At 34.3% G+C, this 5,564-nt stretch overlaps 1 pseudogene; it reads left to right on the top strand.

The window, feature by feature from the left end:
* The first annotated feature begins 426 nt into the window (after positions 1-426).
* LOC141818323 (putative LRR receptor-like protein kinase At1g51890) lies at positions 427-5,202 on the top strand (annotated as a pseudogene).
* The last annotated feature ends 362 nt before the right edge of the window (positions 5,203-5,564 follow it).

Genomic DNA, 5,564 nt, shown 5'->3' with positions numbered 1-5,564 from the left:
ACTTCTTCCCTTTCCTTTATCTGGCCTTTAATGTTCCTTTGTCAGATGCAACTCTGTTTAGTTATATTCCTGATTAGTCTTCCTAATTGGATGAAGTGTTTATATATTGTATGATTGTGTTAATTGGTGATGGTTTGATGATACAAGAGGGAAGTTCCATAAAAGCAACAAGACGAATTGCTCAAATACCCGTGAGTGAGGATTACTTCGCTTGTGTTATAAATGCTCTAGCTAAACCTATTGATGGGAGAGGTGAAATTTCAACTTTTGAATCTCAGTTAATTGAATCTCCCGCCCCAGGTATTATTTCGAGATGTTTTGTATATTGCTATTGATTCTATGATCCCAATAGGTGAACAGGATCAAAGTCATCTAACTTCATTTCTCTTTCAAAAAAAGGCTTTATTGTCGGTTCCATACATCAAAATACAGAACAAGTGTGGTCATCCTTTGTAGGACACAGAAGTTGCCGGTGGTAGCGAATATGGCAACTATAAGTGATGTGGCCACAGCAGTTTCCCTGATTGGTAAAGTTATAAAGGCAGCTACTGATGCACAAGTGCTGAAGAAGGAATTTAAGGAGTTAGCAGACTACTTAGAATTGGTAGGAAGACAGTTGGAGATGCTTGATGACAGGGAGCTTGGTGATGCTTCCATGCAAACGTTTCAGAAGATGGAGGAGGTTTTGCTTCAGTGTAATGATCTTGCTAATAGCTGCCAGCAACGAAGTTATATCTACCTTATGGTCAAAGGTAAGCGGATTCAGAACGAACTGAGAGGGGCACAGGATCCATTTCACACAAGTTTTTAGGCGGTTTAAATATGCTCATCCTTTGCATATGTTTGGTTTAAACTTTTGATCTTCTTACTTGATAAATGCAATCAATTTACTCATCCATTTCACACAAGTTTTTAGGCGGTTTAAGGTATATGCTCATCTTTTGCATGTGTTTGGTTTAAACTTTTGATCTTCGTACTTGATAAATGCAATCAATTTAAACTTATTTTCTAAGACTAATACATGTACTTCTGATCTTCATGCATGTTAACCTTGGTAGTTTTTCATAACTTAGTCTAACTCCTAATGTGTTTCTTCATAAAATGGTGATTGAAACCCATTGGTATTGTGCAAATAAATTCAGTGGATTACAGTTACTGAAATATCAAAATTATTCTTCTAGGCTAATCATGAATTGAAGTTCTACCATTATATCAATTTCAAAAATTTATTCTTCTGCTTCTTTTCAGGAAGAAGATACAAAAATAAATGAGAATTGGCACCTGAACATGCTAGCGATGAATCATGCATTCCAGGTTTGTGCTTGAGAAAAAATACTCACTTATTCTTATATCTATATGCTAATAGAAGCTTACAGAAAGATTAGGGTTGTCGACACCAAATCACAAATGAAAGCATCCACTATAAAAATAAATACAAGACACACAAATCTATCCCCAAGAAAAAAAATGAATCTTCTGTTTATCAGTTAAATAACTTGAAAACTTCTAATTGATACAATTTGAGCCCTTCTCTAATCGTCTCCCTTGTACTCTATTTAATTGTCAGTAACTACAAAAAATCTCTGATGTCAATGCACCCTTCATAAATTAGTTTTGCGAAGTGTTATAGGACTATTGTCGAGTTTGAGCTTGTCAAGATCGCTAATGAGAAGACCACTAGCATTGTGTTTCATCATAATTAGTTAGGCATTTGGCTAATCAATGTTTTAATTATGCAAATAATGTTTTAATTATGCAAATATGATGATCCATGCCTAATTCAGTTATGTGAATGTGGTTTTTGTATGGAAGGGTTGGTTGCAGAAAGAATTGCTGAAATTACAGACAATAGGCTTCAAAGTAATGCTCGCTTGTTCACCTATGAACAAATAGTAAAAATGACATTCAACTTTAAGACAATCATTGGCAGAGGAGGATTTGGAAGAGTCTATTATGGACTTTTGGAAGATGGCACTGATGTTGCAATCAAGCTACAGACACAATCAACACCACAGGGTGGCAGGGAGTTCTTGGCCGAGGTACATAACTCATTTTACTAAACCTTCAAATTTTGATGTGTCCTTGGCCATAGGTAAATTTGTGCTTTTAAATAGAAATCCAGCAACCAAATTAGAAGATGATGATGAAAATAAATCCACTAGGGAACTCTATTGTGATCACTAAAATGATGCAATTGACAACTGGTGATTAAACTGAATTAAATATAGAATGAACTTTGAGAAATGTGTGAATATGCATGATAACATTTTATATTGTGTTGCAGTTGAGGAGCTTAACACAAGTTCGCCACAATAATCTAATTTCTTTAATTGGTTACTGCAATGATGGAAGTAACCATGCTATTGTCTATGAGTACATGCCTCGAGGAAGCCTTCACGACCATCTGAGAGGTTTTGCACTATGACATTTCTAAGACTATAATTTGAATCAACAGATTGCCTAGTGTAACTAAGACTCATAGTAAGAAATGATGTGATGTGTAATGCCGATCTAGGAGTATATTTCCTACTTAGTCATGTATATATTGAATTTTGTAGTAAAATGATAAACATTCAAGAAAATGATCACCTAATCATATTCAACATGGAATAGCTGATCTTGCTTTGTTGCTGGTTTCTTTTAGTTGTTTATTGCTGAAATGCAAGATGCTTTTATTGAGTCTATGGAAGAATGTTCCGTCATCTGGGTAGAAATTGTTTATTTGTCCTAAAATTAAAAGATATTATAATGAACACAAATCTTCAACAGTTTGTAATAGTCCTAATCATCAAACGTTGCAAAGTCAGCTAGATGCTCATATCGCACAAGATTTGCTTTTGTAAACATTATGCAACATTCAATATGTGTTTGGAGTATCAGATTTCTTTTACCAAATATAGATACATAAACTTGGGGTTCAGAAATATTTTGGCAATGACTATGATCTTTCTTATTCCTATGTTCTCTCAATCGTAGGTAAAGATGGGGTTCCTGTGTTGACATGGGCACAAAGGCTCCAAATTGCATACCAAGCTGCACAAGGTTTTAAACAAAGGAGCTTCTTGTCCTTTTACTTTATTTTGGATTTGTGCATATTTCTCTTGACATGAATTCTCTATACTTAATTTAGGATTGGACTATCTGCATACGGGATGCAACCCACCAATAGTTCATAGGGATGTGAAGAGCTCAAACATTCTCCTGGGTGCAAATTTAGAGGCTAAAATAATAGATTTTGGAATTTCCAAGACTTTGAATGAGAATGATACTGATGAAACCACAGAAGTGGTTGGAACACTTGGGTATCTTGATCCAGAGTATGTTCTTTTCTCCACCATACTTTCTAGAGGTAGTCAAATAATGTAGTAACCACATGGATAGTCCTGATTTGACTATATATAACACTTTATTGCATACTATCATGACTACCAATTATGTTTAGTTAGTATTTCTATGTTAGAAATAAGAAGATGGTGTGGTGTGTCAGAGGAAGTTTTGAATTTATAAATAATGAAAATGTAATGAGATATCTCACAAATGTTCGAAAACTATAATTTTCGTTGTCTTTTTTATAACAATTATGCTGGAGATGATACATGGGATTATTTAAATAAGAATTCTGCTATCTCGCTAACACATGGTTTGGAAGATGCTATAAAGCTTAATTTTTGGAATTGCAATTAGTTACCAATTAGATATAAGTATGTAGCAAATAAATCCTTATGCTTTGTACCTAGTTAAACTAAGAACCAATATTGAATGTGCTATGATGTTCATAAAAACATATTTTATCCTCTTTAATCTGCAAGGTGCTACTTGTTCATCCATTTTCATTCTTAACATTAGATAGTGTCACCACACCACTAGTTTGCTAGGAAATGACAAAGTAATAATTAGTTTTTCTTACTGTTTTAATTCAATTGTGACCTTAATTTCTTTTTTTCAGATATTTTCAAACGGGTCGCGTCAGTACAGCGAGTGATGTTTATGGCTTTGGGATAATCCTTCTAGAAATGATTAGTGGCCAACCTCCAATAATTCTTTCCCAAGAAGTGCAACAAGGCATTGTCAATGGATATCTCTGAGAGTTGACAGTGGAGCAGATTTTGTTGATACAAGGATGAACAAATACTATGACCCTAGCTCTGTGTGGAAGGTTCTTCAGCTAGCATTGAGTTGCACAACCTCATCGGCCAGTAGGAGACCTCGAATGGCTGATGTAGCAATCCAACTTAAAGAGATCATTGAAATGAAGCCCTTCGATGGTGAGACTAACCAATCCAACCTTCTAGTTGAATATGACATTATGTTTTTGGTTCCTGATAGTTTCTGAAAAGATTTCTTAGAAAATAAGATGGAAATGTTATATTGCCATTTTTGGTTCCATAATTTTTACTAAACATATATGCATCTCGGATAACCATAAAAATAATTGCCATGTGATATATGAGAAATGATTTCCTCAAGAGATGATAATCTTTGCTACATTTTTAGTAGCAGTTGCACATTCTGAATGTTTGTCTACTGCTCCTTCCAGATATGGAAAATGAAGAAGTGGAAGAAGCATTTTTAACCTCAATTGCTCAAGCTGATCGCCCTGTATGCATGCATCAACTATCAGCCAACTTGTTCACATCATGGACACACACTACTCCTGGTAGAAGGTTTTGGCGATGCAAAAATTGGAAAGTATGACTTGCATTTATCTTCAATCTTGCAATATACTTTTCCTAGGAATAATTTGTTTGTTCTGTTGCAGATGGCCGACGACTGTGGCTATTTTGAATGGCATGACCTTGTGCAGGAAAATGACACAATAGAACAAATGGATTTCGTAATCCACCAAAGGGATGAGCTAGATGAGGAGATAAAGATGATGGACTGCAAGTTGAAAGATTTGGAAGAAAAAATTGCTGAATGTAAAAGGAGTAAGGAGGCACTAGAAATGAAGTCGGAGAGCATGGACATATTTTACGAGTGTATGTGAGTTTCATTAAGCAAGATGTTCATAGGGTTCTCTTTTAGACATCTAAAGGGAGTTGTTTGTTGATGTTCCTTACGTAGGAACAATGTCTATATGCTTAGTTGAGTTGTATTTGATGTTTAGTTTTGACATTGAAACATAAAAAAATAGAAATGTGTAGAACAGATGATTTTATTTCTGTTTTTATGTATATTAGATGTTTTGGAATAAATAATTTATCTAAGACTTAATATGTTGGTGGCACTTTTGAGATGTTTATGTATATATATACCTCATTAAGATGTAAGAGATTCTAAAATGAAAAATTTAGGTTTAAAGATAAACAAACTTTTTTGAGTGAAACTTCCACCACATGCTTCAAATCAGCCTGCAAAAATCTAAAGAAAAGAGTTTGAAAATTGTCTGAAATTAAAGAGAACCCACACAAACTAGAAAGCAAATCACACGACTAGTTTAGTTTACAATGACTAGACAAGATTCTTATCCTCAAAATAAACTTAAATCGATGCACTTAAGCATTGCCATTTATCAGAGATAAGCCTGCAAAGTTGTTTATGTAAAGAAAAATGAGACAGTACAA

This window comes from Curcuma longa, unplaced genomic scaffold (genome assembly GCF_044706935.1).
Source record: "Curcuma longa cultivar G26 ecotype Majalengka, Jawa Barat unplaced genomic scaffold, ITB_CL_G26_1.1 contig_24283, whole genome shotgun sequence".
NCBI lineage: Eukaryota > Viridiplantae > Streptophyta > Magnoliopsida > Zingiberales > Zingiberaceae > Curcuma > Curcuma longa.
The sequence above is the reverse complement of the archived record's forward strand: the minus strand, read 5'-3'. Positions and strand labels throughout refer to the sequence as shown.